Raw genomic sequence first — 23,098 nt, 5'->3', positions numbered from 1 at the left:
TGACCTTGGCCTGGAATCTGAGCTGCTGCATGATAATTGCCGTCATCTGGCAAAAAGTGAACGGTTATTCATTCGGTAGGCGCCAGCATATACACTCAGTCTAAAAAAATGGCAATTTTTGAAGATAACATTATGGAGTTCAAGAAGCCCATTGAAAAACAAACATAACCAAAGTTTGTCTTCTTCTCTGATGGAGCCAGTTGGAAATTCCATCTGTGCAATGACTTCACAAATGTCTTGAAAGCCAATTAAAGGATCACACTTCTTAACATACATTTCAGCGTCTGCAATACAGCCAAACGCACATTACAATACGTTTTGCTATCACAATGTAAGTCAATTAGATACTTGTATGTGTATGAGTATGAGTATATACGGCCAATCCCATACGTATCTATGTACGTATGTATGTATGTATGTATGTATGTATGTATGTATGTATGTATGTATGTATGTATGTATGTATGTATGTATGTATGTATGTATGTATGTATGTATGTATGTATGTATGTATGTATGTATGTATGTATGTATGTATGTACGTATGTACGTACGTACGTACATACGTACGTACGTACGTCTGTATGTATGTACGTATCGATGGATGTATGTATCGATGGATGTATGTATGTATGTATTCGAAGGATGTATTGATTTATGCATGTATGTATCGATGGATTGATGGATGGATGGATAGATGGATGCCCCTTCACTCTGTCTGCCTGTCTGTCTACATCTTGATGGATGGATGGATTGATTGTTTCATATAATTTATGTCCATTACTTGCTTGTTGGCCTATACTATACTCCAAAGTGATGGACATGGTGATACCGTAAATAAAGCTTGAGTCTTAACTGCAAGAACGTCCTATGGCAAATAGTGTAATAATGTGCAGTTTTCTGAAATAAATAACAAGAGTTATCTTTTAATGAACAACTTGCAGATTATATTTTTACTTTATATAAACAAAGAAATGCCTAGTTATATTTATTATTAGCTACTATTATTATACTGCAGTATTACTTTATGTCTATTGAAGAAAATTTTAACTTATTTTTGTATCACACTTTTATTGCCACAAATGTGATGTCAATCTTATATTTACAAGCAAGCAATAAAAATATTATTATATTATATACCATCTGTTTCGGCAAAGAAGTTATTTCGTGATCCATCACTTCAGAACTTGGAATCTTGGACCTTCAGATATCAATACAATAGTCCATTTTATTACTACTTTATTGGCTGTACGTAGACCCTGCCATTGCATTGGTAGCTTACTACACTGAATTGGTAGTAATATCAACCACATCACCTACTTCGAATTTCTGTGTGTGATTTCGACGATCATGGTGATCACGAGCATGACACTGTTAATTAAGTTTGATTTACTTTAAGATGTCTTCAAGTCTCTCATAAAACTCGGCATTTTCTTATAAATATCCGTTTAATTCACAATTGACATTGATCCTCTAGCTGTAAGGTCCAGGAATTTACTTTCTAACTAACTTTTTGATTTTCACAGTATACAGTAAATTTTCATCATATTAAGGTTATAAACTCGACGTAGTCTGCTGATGATCAAGAAATCGTGGTCAAAATGTTACCCTGTGTATCTCAGCTGCCCACCAAATCGAATATTCTGTTGATATCTTTCTTTTACTTGCACATGCGGTCATGTTTATTTGTACTATGAGCTTTACAGAAATAAATATAGATACTTACCGTTAATTTCGTGTTTAGATTCCGTCTTAGCAGATTCGATTTGTTGAGAACCAAGGTCATTCAGTGAAAGACACAATGGCGATTTACTTCTTCCAATGGCACCTGTACTGGTTAACTCAGATGAGAGTGGGTTGCCTGCATCGTCAATGCCTACTTCGTACATATAAAATTGGTCACCAGCTGATAGCTTCACTGTCATGAATCGTTCGCGTACAACAATCGCTGCATCCGTCCATATCTGTGTAACGTAAACGATGTTCCTTAACTATAATTGCTTTACTTATTATAAGTACAGTTTCTTACTGCACTTTTCTCACAGAGTGCATCGGACCTTCGAGGCCACCAATACTTTGTTAAACTTATTTTAGAAACTATGTTACTTTGCTTCTTAAGTTTAAAACGGTTTCTGTTTATATGAGTATGCACACCACATTACAAGTTTACAACATGGCAGTTAGTTTTCTTGAGATTATTCTTGTCTACGAATCTCAGTAAGGGGATACATCAAAATCAAAACATGTAAGAATGCCATGGCATCCGAGTATATGTCAAAATATGCTTGGCTGGACTGGAACGTGCTGCTGATTACCCCGTGACTATCAGACTGCAGATGCAGCAACTGGCAACTGTCGAAGTGCCGTATAGGTGCTGTGGCACTTACATCATAACAAGGGTCTATATCATGTTCAAGTTCAGAAAAAATAAAATGCTTTGAAGTTTACAATACTCTACGACCAAATTTATTGTGAAGATTGGCCGGGTTCAGTAAATATTCAGTTCTACCCCATGACAATCTCACTTTAATTTGAAACCAGGTCATCATTTATTTTATTTCCACACTGTCTACTACAATCTAAACGTTAATTCGTCGACCTGCCACATCCATGGTCTCTCATGCCAGTTAGTTAGATGCAGCAACCTGCATCTAACTAAAGTCTCGATATTTGGTTACATCGTTTTGTGTTGAAAGGTATTGTGCTCTTAGGGCCTATGAAGCCTCGAGAATGATACGAAAATTGCATTTTGTTAAATTATAGCTGCCAATTATTATTATTATTATTATTATTATTATTATTATTATTATTATTATTATTATTATTATTATTATTATTATTGCATTTTATTTAAAGAGTGTAGTCTGATTGCAATATATTAATTGCCATCAAAGCCCTCCTATGTAAAGAAGCAAAAAATACACTGACACATCACCAAATAATCAAAAACATATATGAAATGGGTGGAACGAAAATGTCGAAGTCTAAAAACAGGCTAATCTAGCTAAGTCAAGACCTTCTTTGTGAAAAGATAAACTCATGTAATTCTGATTTAAACATCAACAAGGCATCACAGTTTCGGATAGATGAGGGAAAGGAATTACAAAGTGTAGTAGCTCGATACACAAATGATCTTTGACCCATGCCTGTCCCAAACATTGGTGGGTAAAGGTTACCATTACTAGAACTACGAGTATTTAAACGATCCATTTTGAGAGAGTTTCACTAATATAGCTTGGTGCGAGTCATTTAAAGTTTGAAAGTCATAGCAGCAGTGAAATATACAATACGAAAATCAATACATTTAAACGAAAATATCATAAATCAAAAAAAAAATATCTGGAATTGTGCGTACTGTAATACACTGGTATGCGCATGATAGGATGGTAGGCCTCTCCATTCTACGCCGGCGCTTTTTAATCTGCGCATTCAATCTGCACTCCTTTCCTGCGCTCTTGACCTGTGATTAGTCTGATTTTATTAGTGTTGTATAAAACTGAAACATTTACCAATCTATAGCGAACAGCTGGATCGTAATAAAAATGAACAATGCACCAAAAACACGTTTCAATGTCTAAATATTATGTATACACTCACCAATATGTTCAGTTTACGGCATTTTAGCTGTTTTGCGATATAATTAGGCGAGGTGCCAATACATATGGTAAAACTTGCACCATCTTAGGTTACTGGAAGTCCCTATTTTCCAATCCAACGTCCTCTTCAAATTATTACGAACGCGACACTGAGTACATAATAAAGCGTCAGCTATTTCACAGAATTTACAGATAGCAATAACTGATGAAAAACGACCAAACCTTGTAAGCGTGAAGGCCTTTGTCACGGTTGAATCCAACGACGTTCATCGTTAAATTGTGTTCTACTCATAAAGATAATTAAACTGCATGTAACTCCTTAAGGGCTATTATGACTACATTATCTGACGGAAGAAAAGATTATGACTACATTATCTGACGGGAGAAAAGAATGAAGTAATTGATCGAGGTGATCAAACTTGACGTAAAAGACTAGAAGCCATTCTGCGCTTCTGGTTTTCTCATAACAAAAACTAAAAATGTTGTGAAAATTACAAACGTATGGACTCGCATTAGTCATGGTCAGTTTACTTTTTTATTGTGTATTCAAATAACGAAGGAAGAAGGGTTTTGCTGAACCCAGGAATCATGTGCTATATTTGCATCGATCTTGATAACTTTTGATATAGAAAATATAGCTTCAACAGGGGAGGTGACAATCAGTAGTCTTATTAATATTTTTCTCATCGACATCGCGACCTTTAATCAACATCAACTGATATAAGGCCAGCACCACTTTGCCGTTAGCGTAATGGTTCATACACAAGTTGATCGCTTTTGACTTTAAATCAGTTTATTTTGGATAGTTTGCGGGAGAACCTTTTACAATATAGTGAACAAAAAACTGAAGGCATTATTTTGCTGCTACACAGGAAATTAAGTTCAAGGTCTAGTTTAATCTTAGGAACAATCGACCTTTTACTACTTTTCCAAGAATACGTCATGCGAACTCAGAGAGTTGCCAAGCAACATGACGTTCGACCATAACCGACATATTTTATTCCTGCATGGGCACGGCCGATCGCTACTTCTTGTCATGATAGCAGAGTTGGACCTCGACCTTCCACCTTTTTAGTCCTATCTCACACGATCACAGCCTTTAATAATTACAACTCCGTACAAGCAAGTTCATTGTTCTTGTCCGACGTCCGTGCACATATGAAGTTAAAGGCAGCATGTGACAGAAGCACTGCTGATGTAATGCTAACTCGAAGGGTATTGCCTGTAAATTGACGAGCCAAATATGCAAATTCGATGCTGTCAGAACGCGAATTGGAGACAGTTTTTTTGAATAGACATAAAATGCTGCGTTGCTCGAATCCTGGGCGCGGGGTGGGGGTAGTCCCATAGAAGGAGTTTAGGTATGTGCCGTCTGAATGTACTTGTTTTGACGAAAAACTTCAAAACATTTGTCGGTGACCCGGGGTGACGTGACCCCCTCCACCTCGAATGACCGTAACTTGGCAACAAATGACGTCAAATCCTGTGAAACGAGGTCCTTAACTATGGGTTGATAACGAGAATCCCCTATCGACGCGAAGAAGTTATAACTACATGTAACTATAGGACGAATTCTTTCGGTCGTCCGCCCACTTGAACTTACTCTACATCCAATATTGACATTATGTCACATTTTGAATTATCCTGTTCTAACCTAGCCAGCTATCAATTTAGAAATGTAAAAGATATAATTAAGACATAGATATTTATGGAGAGAAAGGAAGACAGAGACAGACACAGAGAGAGACAGAGAGGGGAGGGAGAGGGGGAGACAGAGAGAGACCGTTCTAAAGTGAACATTCTACGTCATCAACCTAAGTTACTTTTTTTCATTTTTGTGTTGTAAACAAATGTCAAAAGTCATAGTTGCAGGGTTTGCAATTGGACGACATTTCAGGAAAATTTAACAGTAAAGTGCTGATTTCCCAATTTATCCTCGAGTCTGAATTTCTGTCGATAAGTTGTCAGAGTTACCACTGTACTCGGAAGCTCGCGATTCTGCCCAGCATTACTACCCTTAGATGTCCAAATGTCCTTTGTAGACGGCTAATAAGCAATTTATAAAGGATAGCTATACAGATTTAATTTTTTAATTTTACTTGCAGCCAAGTTCCAGTCGTTCATAGAGGTACAAGGATGAAATGATGACATATTTTAGGAGGAGTAGAATGTGCAAGGATCACGTGCAATTCGATTAAAATCATATGTAGAGATGGCGATGTTTCCACCTTTGGTCGGTCTTTGTTTCTCGTTGGGTGTAATGAGGCAATTATCAGCCGACGAGAAGAGCAAAGGACAAAGGACAATCAAAAGTGAAAACGTCGCATTCTCCATGTATCTTATTTTAATCAGACTGTGGTCAAGCGCTCCGACCTTGCCGTATATAGGTCCATGACCTTGACGGATAGGTCCATATACACGCGGATCATCATCGAGTGATCGCACTATCCAATCTTATGATCATATAAAGAGATCCTCAAATGACAATACAGAAACATAGCTACTTTGAACAAGCTCTTTGTCGATTTCACCACAATTTATTGCGGGCATGTTGTTTGCAGACCTACACTGTAAAGTTAAGTGTTCAGGATAGAACACCAATGAAACGCCTTTTGTAACACTTTTTGAACGCGTCTAGACGTTCAGAAATTTAACACTACGTGTTCAACCAATGTTCAATTTTTGAACACACGTGTGCAGATTTTAACACTACGTGTTCATCAGACATTATTTTGAACACCATGGTGTTCCATATCTGAACACATGTAGCACATGAAATGTGTTCAAAAAATTGAACGCATTTACGCGTTCAAAGGGCTGTAACACTTTTTGAAGGTTAGAACACATGATATTCACTTGTTGAACACCTTTCATTTTGGACATTAAAGGGATGTTCAAGCCTGGAAATAACAAAACATACCACTGATATTCAGTAAAATTATTTTATTTAAAAATACACAAAAATTCCTTGAGTAAAATACAAGTATTTAGTGTAAATTGGGCAAATAAACATGGCCACTTTGTAAAGTTTGTCAGAGGAAAAGAAAATCCACATAAACACTGTAGATCGTTTTCAAACAATATGAACAAAGTAATGACAAAACAGGTTTTACTTAAATATTGTGGATTACGCTATATGTTCATACTTGTAAAAACGTACAAAAACATCTGTTCTGAAAAAGCTCAAAATTTGGCTTACTTGAATATATCACATTCTGATAATTTCTTATGTCTTAAAAATGTCTGAAATGTCTTTAATATCTCAAAAATACAAATTTGCGTATTTCATCATAACTTGCATATATATGATTAGGATAACCCCTGGAAACCTGTACTCAAGATGTTAAAGAAATCGTACAGGCCGTTTTGAAGAAAAAGCTTGGGATGTAAAAATTTGAGGACGATGCCATACATTCACCTATGATATAAGCTCTGCGTCCTTAACAGCAAAGCTAAAAACAGTAACAAATCGAGAACAAAAGACGTGTTGATCTACAATACAAAATAATCTAAGATTTGGTAGCAGGCTATGATCAACTAAATATTACTGGAGCATCAGCCTTCAAAGACGTGAAGTCTCCTTCAGCAGATGCAAGGGTGGAATGAACATTTGAAGCAGAAAACGACAGAAAATTCAGAGTGAAAATTTCAGAAAATTCAGAAATTCAGAGTGTACATTTTTCACTGTGAATTTTCTGTCGCTTTCTGCTTAAATTCTTCATTCCACCCTTGCATCTGATAAGGGAGACTACACGTATTTGAAAGCTCATTCTCCAGTAACATTTAGTTGATCATAGCGTTCTACCAAAGCTCAGATAAATTCAGAACAAAAATACAGAAACTTATCAAAATTCAGTTACTGACCCTCGAAAGTTTAAATCAACATTAGAGATGAACTGAGGTTCTCAAGCTTGTTTCCAGACAGCTACCTGTACACTCATCTTCTTCAATTTCTGTACCATCAGCTTCTGTAACAACTCTTCAATTTCACGTTAATCCAACTTTTCACATCCTGAAAATAATGCAACAATAGGTAATATGGCGACATGAGACTTCAAATGAAAGACAAGGTGGCTTTATAAGGTTAAGGAAAAGGGGTGACCTTGGTATACAGTGCCCCTTTCGATAATGTTACAAAATATTGGCTTCTTCTTGTCATCAACAAATGAAAAGTAAAAGAAAAGCCAACTCTCATATGCTGAAACAATAGAGTGTACACTCTGCGATATTTAACTAATGTTTTACATTTACATGCGATTTTGATTACTAAAAGACAAATATTAGCTGTGATTACGCAGCGGTTATGTGCCATATCGATCGCGCTCGGGTCAAAGGTCATCGCTAAAATTCTGCGTGATGACCCTTGACCCGAGTGCGATCGATATGCCATGGCCTAAAACGTATTCACAGCTCGTGTATGGTCTACGAGCCACTGAAACAAAAAAAAGGATTCTTCACGTATTTTAGCTATTCCAAAGTACTATGCAAATAATTTCAAAGTATAATAATAAAGATGCTTCAAAATTTAACACCCTTTACTATTTTGGAGAGAAAACTTACCCTTTCTGGTCTTGTTTCAGCACGATCATGACTTCAGCGTGCGTTTAAAAGAAAAATGTCGCAACTTCCGTTTTGATGCATGACGGGATACGAAAAGGCACCAAATTTGAACACCAAGTGTTTGAAGTAGAACGCCTCTTGCACGCCGATGTTAAAATTAAAACGTTCATGGTGGTTATCTGATTTTCTTTTCAAAATTTCAAATTTCAACCCGTAATAAACGTGTAAAATTATTTTGTATACTACCCTTGTTTAGAAAAAACATGCTTTCAGCAATTTTAGACCGGAAATATTTTTCACTTAGTGGGAAATTCGTTACATCAAAATCCGTGTAACGTTTGCCGGACAGCGAGGCAGTAGTAAATTTAATAGCCACAGTAAAGTGAAAAACACTAAAGATCGTTAATTGTTTTACAGTTTTGTAAAATTTCTGTAATGCTGAGTTTTTGAACACTTGATGGAGATGGTTGTTAACACTCCGTGTTCAGGTTTAGAACATCATTGTCAATAATATGAACACTATGTTAAAACTATGAACACTAGCCGTTCAAATTTGAGCACCGAAATCTACATTTTGAACGCGTAAAGACGCGTCTGGCGTCCGCTATTTTTACAGTGTACTGAGGGAACGCGCGAGCTCAGATTATGGGCGTAGATCGACAGCGCAGATTGAGATGTGCGGGAGCAGAAAAGGTGCACAGTCTATAGATTTCTGACCCCTCATTGCTTATTTACAACTCACTTCTTGCGGTTGTCTGACCAACAACCGTTTGCAATATCTCAGGCACTTTATCTCATTCTCGTCGAGAGGTCTCTTTGTTCGTTCCAAGTACTGAATGGTGTCGCTGACATCCTTTAGTGATATCCCAGAACTACTGCTGCATTCCTTTTCGTACTCTATGTACGGCTTCATCATTCAAGTCTGAGAGGGAAACAGATTGGTAGACATAAATTTGTAAATCGCCATTGATGACGTTTAACGACAAACATGTAAAGACAGTACTGATATAGCGGGCAGTTACTGTACTGATGCGAAATTCACTGCGATATCAAAGAAGAAAACACTATGCAGAAATACACGGTAGACAAGTTGATACAAAAGATAAACAGTATACGTATAGCCAAAATGGTATCACATGTTTGTTACAACTTATATACAGGTTGCAGTTATGTTGACGGGATGCACATAGGTATCGTGCATGAAACACATCGTCACTCTGTAAAAATGAAAGGTGCACAAGCGCATTATGTCACCGTGTAGATATAAATCAGAATCTTTCAGGATGTATTACTTAGTATCTCTATTTTAACCATGTTCTTGGTTGAAAGTTTCAATCACGGCTTCGATAGTGCTATATAGTTTTATATTAACTAAAGATACCGAGTTGCCGCCAAATGCCATAATCTTTAGGTCAGACTCTGAATGATAAATGTGATGCTTGTTTTCCAGAGTATGACACGGGTGGCTTTTATCAACAAAACCTTTTACCTACAGACGCTACTTATCCCAGAAGTTATCAAGAAGATAGTTTGATGCTACTTTGTCAAAATATTTTTCAACATATATTTGCTCAACATTGGCTTGGGCAAGGGGTTAATTTAATTGAGACTACTCTCGGCATGACACTGATGAAAAGTTCGATCCTTATCTTATCACACGTCATGAATGTAGCGGATGTATTGTACGTACACTGTAAAGTTAAGTGTTAAAGGATAGAACACCAATTAAACGCCTTTTTGTAACACTTTTTGAACGCCTCTAGACGTTCAGAAATTTAACACTACGTGTTCAACCAACGTTCAATTTTTGAACATGCGTGTGCAGATTTTGAACGCTACGTGTTCATCAGACATTATATTGAACACCATAGTGTTCCATATCTGAACACACGTTGCACAGGAAATGTGTTCAAAAAATTGAACGCTTTTTTTTACGCGTTCAAAGGGCTGTAACACTTTTTGAACGCATGGACGCCGTTCAACGATAAGTGTGTTAAAGGCTAGAACACATGATGCGCGCTTGTTGAACACCTTTAATTTTGGGCGTTCACAGGGTGTTCAAGCCTTAAAATAACATTACAGACCATTGATATCCAGTAAAATTATTTCTTCTTCTAAAAATACACGAAACATTTCTAGAGTAAAATACAATAATTTACTGTAAAATGGGCAAATAAACATTGCAACTTTGTATGTAAAGTTTGTCACAGGAAAAAACCAACAGTGTTAACACCTTCCTATCAAAAACATAAGCAATAAAACTCACCATATTGTGGATGACGTTTTATGTTCATACTTGTTTAAAATGTACAAAAATATTCTGAAAAAGCTCAAAATTTGGCATATTATTGTGTTGAAAAGTATATGTATGAAATGCATACTCCATTTTTGTAAGATGTTTTTTTAAAGACATTTCCTCTTGTAAAGACAATTGTAAATTTTGAAGAAAAAAGAAGTTAGTCAAGGCTTCTCTGGTGCACATGGTATATAGTTGTCAACACTAAAGTAAACACAACATGTCAAGTTGTCAAAGTGTCACAGTAAGGCACAACATGCAGAAAGTGGGGAAAGTGGGTCCTTGGCAGGGTAAAACCTATTTCCTTGTCCAACAAAGTCCTTCATAAACAGAAAGGTTTGTTTGTGTGTAATATCTTTAAATGAATCCTAAAATAAATCGGTGACATTTCAAAAATCTACTATTCAGAAATTAAAAGCAAGTTACTAAAGACCTTTCAAATTGTGGTGTACCCTACTATTAATTTGTATACACATTTTCTTACCAAAAATGGTAAAAATCACCCTTAAAATTAAAAAATGTACATTTCATCATACTTGCATATATCACATTCTGGTAGTCCCTAATGTCTTAAAATGTCTGAAATGTCTTTAATGTCCTAAAATAACAAAGTTGCAAATTTCTGCATAATTTGAACAATCTGAAAAGACTATCAGTAGAGATCTATGTCCTACTTGAAATATCAAAACTATTCGATTAGCAGTTTTGAAATAGATTTTTTAAAGATTTTTTGACCAAAAAATGACAAAATTGCCATGAAATATAAAATTTGAATATTTCATCACAACTAGCACAAATTTGACTAAGGTCATTTTTAGGGACATGTTTACCAAATATTGAAGACGGCAGAAAAGTAGGAGAAGATTTTTGCCAAAGAATAGCAAAATTAGCCTCAAAAATATAAATTTGCATATTTCTCACAATTTGAACATATCAGATTAGGGTAATCCCTCGGGACCTGTAATCCAAATATTAAAGGATTCGTACAGGCTGTTTTGAAGAAAAACCTTTAAATGTACAAATTTGAGGACATTGCTGCACATCCACGTATTAAGCTGATAGCAAAGCTAAAAACCAGTGTTGAGAGACGTGTTGAGCTACAATACAAAATAATCTACGGTTTGGTAGCACGCTATGATCAACTAAATGTTACAAGGGCATAAGCTTTCAAAGACGTGAATTCTCCTTCATCAGATGCAAGAGGGGTGAAAAATTGAAGCAGAAAGTGACAGAAAATTCAGAGTGAAAATTTCAGAAAAATCAGTAATTCAGAGTGGACATTTTACTCTGAATGGTCTGTCGCTTTCAGCTTTAATTTAAATAAGGGAGACTACACGTCTGTGAAAGCTTATTCTCCGGCAACATTTAGTTGATCATAGCATGCTACCAAAGCTTGGATTAATTCAGAACAAAAATACAGAAATTTATCAAAATTCAGTTACTGACCCTTGGAAGTTTAAATCTACATTAGAGATGAACTGAGGTTCTCAAGCTTGTTTCCAGACAGCTACCTGTACACTCATCTTCTTCGTTATCTGTACCACCAGCTTCTATAACAGCTCTTCGATTTTCAGTTCCACATCCTGAAAAAATGCAACAATAGGTAATATGGCGAGATGAAACTTTAAATGAAAGAAAAGTGGCTGATTAGGTTAAGGAAAAGGGGAGACTTTTCATATACAGTGCCTCTCTTCAATACTGTTACAAAATATTTGCTGCTTCTTGTCATCAACTGATTAAAATAAAAAAGCCAAACTCCCATATGCTGAAACAATACATTGTATACTCTACGATGTTCAACTGATGTTTTACATGCGATTGTGTCTACTAAAAGACATGTGTTAGCAGTGATTACGCAGCAGTACTATGCAAGGCGTATCGATCGCGCTCAGGTCAAGGTTATCGCTACAGATGTGTTTTGATGACCCTTGACCCGAGTGAGATCGATCGATAGGCTATGGCCAAAAGTACCACTGCGTAGTCACAGCTAATTGTTGGTATAGCAGCCATGAAAGAAAAAAAAGGTTTCCTCACGTAGTTAAGCTATTTCAAGGTACAATACAATTAATTTCAAAGGACGATAATATAGATGCTTCAAAAATCTAATACCTTTTACTATTTTGGAGAGGAAACTTACCCTTTCTGGTCTTGCTTCGCACGATCACGACTTCAGGGTGCGCTTACAAGAAAAATGTCGCAACTTCCGTTTTGATGCATCATGGGATAGGAAAAGGCACCAAACTTGAACCACAAGTGTTTAGAAGTAGAACGCCTCTTGCACGCCGATGTTAAAATTAAAAACGTTCATGGTGGTTTTCTGATTTTCTTTTCTAATTTTTGAACTTTCAACCCGTAATAAACGTGTAAAATTTTTTTGTATACTTCCTTTTTTAGAAAAAAACATGCTTTCACTGCAATTGTAGGCCGGAAATATTTTTCACTTAGTGTGAAATCGTTACACCAAAATCCGTGTACGTTTACCGGACAGTGAAGCAATAGTAAATTTCATATAGCCACTGTAAAGTAAAAAGCACAAAAGACTGTCAATTGTTTCACAGTATTGTAAAATTTCTGTGATGCAGAGTTTTTGAACACTTGAAGGAGATCATTGTTAACACATAGTGTTCAGATTTAGAACATCAATGTTAATATTATGAACACTGGTGTTAACAATATGAACACTAGCCGTTCAAATTTGAACACCGACATGTACATTTTGAACGCGTAAAGACGCGTCTAGCGTCCGCTATTTTTACAGTGTAGAGATTCGTGATCGGAGGCACCTTTGGGCAGAAGTTAGGGTACCGGACTCAGTGAGTTCAGGACCCGGTAGGTCCAGAGTAATGGACTCACTGTCAGAGGATGGTGAGTTCGAGATTCCAACACGGTGTTGGTGCCCCTGAGCAAGGCACGTTACTCCTCATTGCTCCATTTTGTAGTGGGTTGTGGGCACCTCATCCTGCAAATGGGTTCGCTTGTTGGATAAGTAATGAAATAAAATAATATAGAAAATAAAGATCTGTCGATCCTATCGTTAAGGTTTCTTAAATGTGAACTACTCTTGTCTTTTGAACCTGTACACGTATACCCACTTTTTCCTGCTGTGCGATCAAAATAGCATCTGACCGTTGTCCTAGAAATCAATTTCAAGAAAGTATGCGGATCTCAGAGTTATTTCCTGTCTGATGAAGCTGCACATCATAAAATGAGAACAGTTCAATCCACACGTCAAGAAACCTGTGTGCTTTCTTTTCCACGGGGTGAGCTCGTAATATCTGTAAATTAATTCTTAGTTTTTGATGGCAGTCAAAATATGCTCTTGGGACAATCAGGGGTTAGTTAGTCTTGTTTGGGAGGTCAAACTTTAGGGCGAAATAGTCGTAATCTTACTTAACCCATTTACTTACTATTGCTATTCTTTACATCACTAGAAATTAAACTAAAACTCTACTGATTACAGAATTTTTAAATTAAAAGATATTAATCAAGTACTTTACGATTGTCGTGAAAATAAACTGCTCGATGTGCCTTGGTGGGAACTCATCTATCAACTGGATGACGTTCCTGTGAAATCTGTTCTGAATTCTGCTTGTTATATAAGCATGAGTCAACAATTTTTTCCTCCTTAATGGTCGCATTTGTTAATGAAATCGAGTTCAGTTTATGGACAATGCTGGCTGCTATGTTGCTTGTTTGTGTGTATCAATGGCGTTAAAGATCCGATAGAAGCGCTTGCGTAATTGTACGCTTTAACCGAGTTCACATGTTTACGAACGACTTCAAAAACTCAAGAAAGTTACGCATACTGCTGTCATAGACCCGGTACAGGGCCGCCAGATCCAGCAGAGAAACATTTTTCTTTATTACATGCCTCGTATATCGAACGTCGCGCGCTCCATAGGATTCAATGGTAACTCGTCGATGACGTCTCGGGTCGCATAGTCATCATTGGACTGAAGGTGAATTGGAACTATTTTCAACTTTACAACTTTTTATGTAAAAATGTCGAAATTTCATGTTTTGCAAAGGAATTCGGTTTTGGAAAATTTTGCAGAAAAAATTGATAAACCGCATAACAGTAGTTTAAATATATCATTGCGCCATTCGATGATGAAAATCATTCCATTGTTAACAGATTTTCGTCTAAGAAGATGAAAATAAAGCATTGGATTATCATTTACCAATAAATCTAAATATTTTGAGTGAAAATTGTGTAAGAGAGGCATGTAATAAAAACATTATAGCCCAAACATGGGACTATGTACCCTCGGGGCAGGAAACTATTTGCCCTCCTTACGTCGGGCAAATGGTCACCTGCCCTCGGGCACATAGTCCCATGTTTGGGCTATAATATATAATATTCGCTACAATGAAAAGAAAAACTGATTGTTATATTCATCGCAAGTACTGTGAGCTCACTTTAAACTTGTACGAGCAGTCTCATCTCTAAGCGTCAGTGAAAGATTGACAGCTTTTCTACGATACATGAATCGCGTATCTGCTTCAAAGGACACCTCCTTAAGGCGATTTTCTACTAAAATCTTATTAGTTTAGAAAGTGAAATTACATTTTACGGGTAGAAATGCTGTTCTATTGTGCAATAAAACATATTCGTGGCATATCTATTATTTTTGTCTTTCACGCATTTAGGCAGATTTCACATCGACGTTGTTATTCACTCATGTTGGCACTCTAAATGGCAGCAGGAATCGGTCTCTGATCTTAGCGATCTCGTACAGTTGTGTATGTTTTAACGTGTCCGTCAATCGTAGTAGTCTTCGATGTGCGTTCCTCTGTACGTCCTAGTAGTGAGCAACGTCCTAGACTACATCAGACCGGAAAGTTTCATGCATTTGCATTAAGCGGTAATTCTAGTCATGTTTATACATGAAACAAATGCACGTAATGAGGCGTTTGTTGTAAGAAAGCTACCACTTACCGTTACGATAGATGATTAAATCCACGCGAATAGTACGACCATAAAGTCGTGCTATCATACTAGCCGAAAACCTACCCCAAGAGAAGTTTATTGATAATGTGGTGCGATTTGAAGTCCTGGTATCTCGTGATTGACTAGATAAGACGATTGTTTACAGCGGGTGATATAAGAGAGAAAAGGTCATGCAATGAAGTTTACACAATGTTAGAAGGTTCCAACGCTGTTAGAAACATCGGAATTACAGATACACATTAATACCCATAGCAACGGTATTTATTAGAAACTGGAGGAATTGAACTCAAAAAGTACTAAACCTATAGTATGCACAGCGTACTTTGACATGTATTATGATAAGTAATTTCTTCAAAACGTTTGCATTGTGAACAGATTGAAAATTAAACACCCTAACAATGAAAGAATTTCGTAATGTAAAGCGTTTATTCGTATTTTGTAGGGAAAATGTTGTAAGTGTCCAGCTTTGATCAAAACGGCGTCAAAAGATTTTTTATTTCTTATGGCCATATTTTGACTACCGGCAGATAAAATTTGATCAAAATGGCAGACCAATTTACCATAAAATATTACAAATTATTCTCACAATTCTGAACACCTAAACATGGATGTTGTCAGCGACTTTAACAGCCGCAACAATAGACATAATTAATGAATTAAAAAAATGAAAATAACTTGGAGCCTTTAGAAAATAATCTTGTTGACCATACTGTGTACTGACTTATAATTTGATGTAAACAACCTCAGTGTTATGACTGTTATTATTGCCATCATATATAATCTTTGCTCGAACCAAACCGGAACTCAAATTGAAATCTCTCTTTTCATTATACGATTAACTCAAACAATTTCTTTTCAGTGTTTGAGAAATCATGTACAAAATAACGTTGAGTTTAGACTGTGTCGGAGATGTCATTAATAACTTCAGTGTGTTAATAGTAGTGCCCCAAGTAGCTCTGTATGTGGTCACATAACGACTGGGGCCCCTTTTCTTACATTTGTCTCTTCGGATTCAAGCATGTGATAAGAAAACCTTTCACTCATTAAAACTCTTATCCTAAAGGTATTAGTGATTCTGTAAAATGGTGATAAAATAAGACGAAGTGAGCGTTTCTTTTCATTGTATATTTTTCAGAGAAGAGAAAAAGTTTAGAAAAGAAACAATTCAATTCAAGACTAAGTTGAAGTCTGTAATATATATTTTCGTATACTATAAGCCTATATATTCGCTTCATACAAATTTATGTACTTTTGAATAAACAGCCTGATCGTATACTAACCCAGTTTTCTCGACATTGTGAATGAATACGGTAACTTAGTGACATGAAAGACAGAGTCATATACTGCAAGATGTTGACCGACTGATTCCTGATAAGGTCAACACATTAGCGCATAAGGCAGTGTTTTATTAACTTACAATAGTGTATGGTCAAGTGATCGGATGTCACAATTAAAGTGTTATGTAATAGAGAGGAGGAGACCGTTTATATAATATAATACCTTGATGCACTTCTTTATTGGAAATATCACAGATATCATCAAAAAGGATGCATAAATTTCGCGCTTCTCCCTATAGTATAATGTGCTCGGTTATGTTCAGTGTGCTATAAGACTGACATTGCCACTTGAATGCCGAATTAGAAAACGTAGTATTTATCGCACTGACGGTATTCTGTCCTGTATCGACAAGAACTTTTACTTCATACTGCAGGTACTTGCGACAGTTGCGTTTTCATGTCCTGGTGTAATTTCATCGTCAGTCTGAGAACTATCTGTCATCTAGCTTTCATCGCTGTGCCATCTTTACTGTTGTCAGCCATGGCTTTAGCTTTTGCGGTTGACCCTACATTTACCATGTGTCAGGGCCATGGCATATTTATAAACTCTCTTAGCATCGTAATTTGCAAAATACCTGAGATTTAGGTAATGCTTGAAAATTGTTGTTCATGTTGTTCCCTCTGTTTGTGTCTTTTAATAAGAGGGTAAATTATTATGTACCAGTTCATTCGACTTTCTAGTCCACGCCTTACCCGTGTATCCTATTTTAACATAGAAATCGACTTAGCCATGAAGTCCGAAGTATACAGGGTTGCCGAACTATAATTAGTCATCAAGGACGTGACGTTGTTTAATATGTAATGGAAAACAGAGCTATTCATGAAAAACTACATACATCTGGTAAAAACCTAACAGTGTGAGCTAAAATTAGAATAGAAACATATTTCGACTGCACGGCTTCAGATTTTCCTTATCTGTTCCATTATAACCATTGGAGACGCTATTTCCCTATTTAATTGAAATTGTGATGTTCTTGTTCATCTGTATGCGGGCTTTGTCAGGCTCATATAACTTACTAATGTTTGCCTTCAAAAGTCTTACTGTGAACGTAAAAATGTTCATTGACTGACTGCAGTGCATGCGTACATTGCAACACAACTTGTGTATGTGTGGAACTTTATCCGTGTTTCTGATCCAATCAGTTCACGTCTTGTTGTTTCTCAAGGTGACATCTCCAGATCTTATGTCGCCTAATATTTGAACATAAACTCCCTATTAACATTCACGGAGTAAATGACTGACCGTCATGATTTGGGCCATAGTACAGTTCAGTGTCCGGTATAAAGCTTGATACAGCTAATTATTGACCAATTGATGTCGAATGATGCATCGTCAGCTCGCATGTACATAGATGGTACGTTTCGCCCGACTTTGTCAAAGAGAAGCTTATCACACTTACCAGAGCATGTTACTCACAACATTTACAGGCAGAAGTATCTGGACATGACAAGACTTAATCATGGTGGTCACACACACGTTTTATCGAGAAAATTTTCCGAATTTTTGTCAAAACGACGAATATTCACTTGTCCATTGTAAAAGTTCAACTTCAAAGGCATCCTCAGTAGACTCCTCCGATTAGGCCTATGTGAACATCGCAAAATGTACGATCATTAATCACGATGTTGACTTTTCTATAATACATCGTTCTGACGTTTACCGAGAGAGTTCAAATAGCAGCCACCAAGACATTGTCCCGTTAAAATCGCTGTCGATCTGTGGAGAAAGTTGTAATTGTAATTGCAACACCGCTTCGAGTATGAACTTTGGATAATATGGGCATGGAAAGACGGTACAAAGTGAATCCTTGCGTAAGTGGCATACGCCGGAAGCAGGTCGTTCGTTTGACAGATAGGTGATACCAATTAGATTATCACAATTTTCCACGAGCTTGCTTGGCGGAATTCCAAAACGATAATCAACGAACAGACAAAAGTGCGAAAGTTCAAATATCAGCATCAAGATACAGATATTGTTGATCTGGAAAGCGCTATAATTGTAATATTGTGTCTAAAGCCCGCGCGATAGGGCAGGGGTTTGAATTAACGCCGTGCTCAGGTGAGAGTTTGTTTGGCATCGTTATGGCTAACGACTATATTTATTGCATTGTCGGGTCAAGAAATTATAGTAGTGCGTGCGTTATAATTTTGCCCTCGAATGACGCTCGGGTTGATATCTGAACACGCCTTCCATATTATGAATTTTAACTTCGAGTAACACGAGCAGCAAAATCGGCACAACGGCAATCCCTTCGATGTACGCTCGTATGGCGGGTCGTTTTTTCGTAGCTTTGATGCCGAAATTTAAAAAATAAAAAAAATATCAAAATTTTACAGTGTTAGAGTCTTTGGTTATTATGAATTGGTGGATCGGGGGGTCGTTATGCCACAATTCATAATTTTAGAGTTGTCATGAATAACATTTTGGGTTTTCTCCGAGATTATGAACAAGGCATATTTGTTTTCATCAAGTTTCTCTTCCCCTGTAAATGTGGCGTTCAATTTCCGAAACCTTCTGGACCCCTCCTGTACGAAATGTGGAGTGAGGTCAACGCCGAGAGCAATAGTAGCTTTCACGTGGATAAACCACCACAACCGCGACTGGGGTAATGGCGATTTTAAATTGATTTATTTCTTTGTCGTCTCTTTCGTGGAGAAAAACTAACTATTAGTTGAGTTAAGTGTACATGGCTATGATATGGATAGTGCACGTAAACTCTGCAGTGTGAGCCTAACAATTATTTCAGATTTTCGTAGTTCGAGCAACAAAACGCCATTTCGTGAATTAGCCATATTTTGGCGTAGGTATACTTAGCAAAACATTCAAACGTAGAATAAAAGTAACCATCCTAGTGGATGGGGGCGGTAGTATCAAACGGTGCGTGAAAACAGAGGACCGACACATCCACCATGATTGCAATTGTAACTTTTCTTACATTTCAACAATCAAGCTACAAAACAGTGAAGATTCTTATGTAATTCTGTGAAAATTAAAGAAGATAGTAAGATGCGAACCAAACTAGAAATTGGGAGAGGCGATACTTTCAAGTATTGCTCTCTAAAATCTATAGAACATTCATAAGAAATTTTTGTGAATGACACCATAGTAGTGAAAGAAAAATATCACAAACAGTGTTCAAGTTGCAGAAGCAGTAGAATACTTTCATGTGCAAAACCTGGAAATTGGATAAAAACACTTCAGTGATTTTGTTATTTCCATACCTTTTGCATTTCAAAAGTTATCAAAAGTTTCGGACACTCCAAATTTCTAATTCATTAATAAAATAACCTCGTTTCAGTTGAATTTATTGATGTCATATGACAGCAGCTGTTCCTTCCTTAAAACGACAGGAAGGCAGACTTATTTCGAAACAAGTTGTTTATCCTTCCTTCAACTTACCTAAGTTTCGTTTACGCCCGCTTGCGAACTTAAAGATTTAATCTTGCCTTACTCATCATGCAGTTCGCGCTCTTCCCGAACTTTCTTATTATTCCCGAACTTATTAGTAAGTAAGGGTATTAGATTTTGATCTCACGCGTTATTCAATGAGTACGATTTGCGAGATTTTCGAAATTGCTCCCGAAAACGTTTTGACAAGTACCTGTGACTGCTTTACTATCAAATCCGGATATAATAATGGACACTGAAATCGATCTAAATATTATCACACCTGTGTAATTGGTTTGTAAAGCTTTTCCAAAATTACAGGATCGGTAATTGCAGTTAAGTTGTGGCCAACAATAGACGAATGATAGTGTTGTTTCACAGTATTGTAACTGTTGAGATAGAGCAATAAAACCTGTTGGCTGGTAGAAACTGATTAGTGTCTGTGTGTGTAGGGTAAAGATTTCCTGACTTTCCATCCCTGTACAATTCGACAACTTTCTTCAGTACAGCTCCTGGTGTACGTACACCTCTTTTCCCATGGATTGTGATTTTTTTGCCCGAGAACTTCATGCATAGCAAAAGCAACAAGAGTCTAATGACAACTCGATCCTGACTAAACCGTGATAAAATGTAACTAAAAGAGGCGGTATAGGAATTTAATATGATTCTGTATAGCAGAATTGCACCACAAAGTGTACTCCCTGGTATGTTTTTATTGTGGGTCCATAAAAGATCTTTGATTTTCACCGCAGGTACAACAAGTCAGTGAAACTTTTGAGGCAAATTGTGGAACAACTTTACAAACCAATCACACAAGTGTGATAACATTTACATCAATTTCAGTGTCCATTCTTATCCGATTTGAACCTTCAATGGCCAACTTCGGATATTAATCTGCTAAGTTTTCAACGTTAAAAGAAATGATCCTCTTCTAACGGCGGCTTAATGAGGCAACGTGAGTATTTTTTTATGTTCATACCTTTAATTATTTTATTTCGTACCTGTAATTTTTATTTTATACCCGTAATTTTTTTTACCTGTAATTTTTTTCATTTAATGCCTTTTATTTTAATTTCTGCCTATAATATTTATTTCATACCTATAATTTTTTATTTCATACCTGTCTTTATTATTTCATACCGTTAATTTTTATTTCATGCCTGTCATATTTTTCATTCCTGTATTTTTAGTTTTGTGACCTTTGAACCTACCAGAACTGATCGCTTTCAGCCTGGGTCAAAAGTCTACTTTCACCTCAAATATGACATTGTTGAAGTCAACAAATGCCCTCAGAACGAACGGCATTTTATTCACTTCACGCTGAAAACGCTTGTTTTCCGTACTGTGGTACATAATCGATGGCTGTCACAAGTCCTATATAATTTGAGCTGTCGTCATCACCCGTTTTCCAGCAAATTTTCAGTTTCAAGCATGAAGTGAGTTGATTCCGATTGTGTTTGAGTAGTGTATGTAGATAGAGATACTTGTTTGATTTGAGAATGTTAAATTTTGGGCAAAACTCGGCTTTTGACACAGGATAGTGACGATCAGTACTTCAAGTACTTGTTGCTGTTGTGGGTTCAAAGGTCACAAAACTGAAAAAAAAAAACGTTCGAGATGAAAGAATGCTTTGATAATCTATCGTAAGGGAAACGTGACCAGATATCACAGGTGTATGCGGTAGATATATCGACTGTGAAATTGCCATCTTCCCATCGTTCCTCGATCGATGTTTGAGGATAATAACGATTCCTACGCTGATGTGAAGAAATCGTAGACAGCTCCTGGCAATGTGAATGTAATGCGATATCACACAGCGTTGAGTACCTACCAAGGAATATTAAAATATATCAGCAAACCGAAAAGAAGCAGACTTTATTTTAGGTCACGTGTCGACCCAAACGGCGGCTGAAGAATGCTGTATCAAGCTTGTTCGGCCAAACACTCCATTTGAATTTTTAATCACCAGATTTAATATATATAATATTTATGTATCAGTCAGGAAGACGTATGAAAATGAGCAGTCAGAACGTACCTGCAATATTCCTATAAATACGGAATGTTTAGGACGTACTGGTGGTTCTCATCATAAATCAAATACAGTGACCGGACTGAATACATGTAGCCAGAACTGTTGCCACCGGCCGGGCTAAAAATCAGCTAGTCCATGTACTAAAAATTGTAGTCATTTACAATCTTGATTGAACAATCTGTCGTTTACTTAGGTATAAAGAGTTGAAGTGCTAGAGTTTGAATCTGCGTTGGGAGGTGACTGACTACGTTCTGGGAAGTTCCTGAACAGGAAACACTGGTACTGTTTATGAATCAAGTGAGAGGGAAACGGTCAGAGTTTTAAGGTAGTAAGCGCCTCAAAAGTGAAAGACTGAAACTTGTGCCCAAACATTCCTCAGTGACACTTTCAACCTTTCTGTCATGGAATCAAGAACAAAACTCAGTAGTCCAATGCAAATTTTTGTACTACAGATACAAGTAACCTTAAATTTACCTATATTTAAACTTTAAAATTGCCACCATCAATTTTTAACTCTATGGCGAAAAATAAAATTTTCGATTTGCGAAAAAACTGTGAAATCAAAGAGATTTTTTCTGTCTGAGAGCTTTAAAATGAGCTCCCACAAGTGGTAGATCAGAGGAGAATTGTAGGAGTTTGAAAGTCCCGATGCGTATTCTACTTTAAGTGTGTTATTATGAAAAAATCCTAAAAGCAGGGCTGCAGGAAAGCGTCCGCATTAGACAATTTTAAAAACTATCTCTATGAATGTCACTGAAGATTGCATTCAAGCAAATTATGTATATTAATTATTTTAGGCTTTTATACAACGAATGGTGAAATTTGCTTTGATATACCTACTTTCATTCAATGGTCAGTTCGAACAATTACTTTAACCCGTGAAATGCAGCGTTTTCCATTTTTAGGCTAAGTACAGAGATAGAAGTGACAATGATCAC

At 36.7% G+C, this 23,098-nt stretch overlaps 1 long non-coding RNA gene across 2 annotated transcripts; it reads right to left on the bottom strand.

Annotated features, from left to right (window-relative positions):
- Positions 1-27: 27 nt before the first annotated feature.
- Positions 28-15,481, bottom strand: LOC139132449 (uncharacterized). Of its 2 annotated transcripts, none has more exons than XR_011552298.1 (4): positions 15,392-15,481; positions 8,899-9,078; positions 1,727-1,964; positions 28-284 (listed from the first exon to the last, which is right to left on the bottom strand). It is a non-coding gene; the product is annotated as an uncharacterized lncRNA (long non-coding RNA). The 2 variants fall into 2 exon arrangements; XR_011552296.1 differs by lacking the exon at positions 28-284 and adding an exon at positions 1,141-1,201.
- Positions 15,482-23,098: the final 7,617 nt, after the last annotated feature.

Source organism: Ptychodera flava, chromosome 5 (assembly GCF_041260155.1).
Source record: "Ptychodera flava strain L36383 chromosome 5, AS_Pfla_20210202, whole genome shotgun sequence".
Lineage (NCBI taxonomy): Eukaryota > Metazoa > Hemichordata > Enteropneusta > Ptychoderidae > Ptychodera > Ptychodera flava.
The sequence above is the reverse complement of the archived record's forward strand: the minus strand, read 5'-3'. Positions and strand labels throughout refer to the sequence as shown.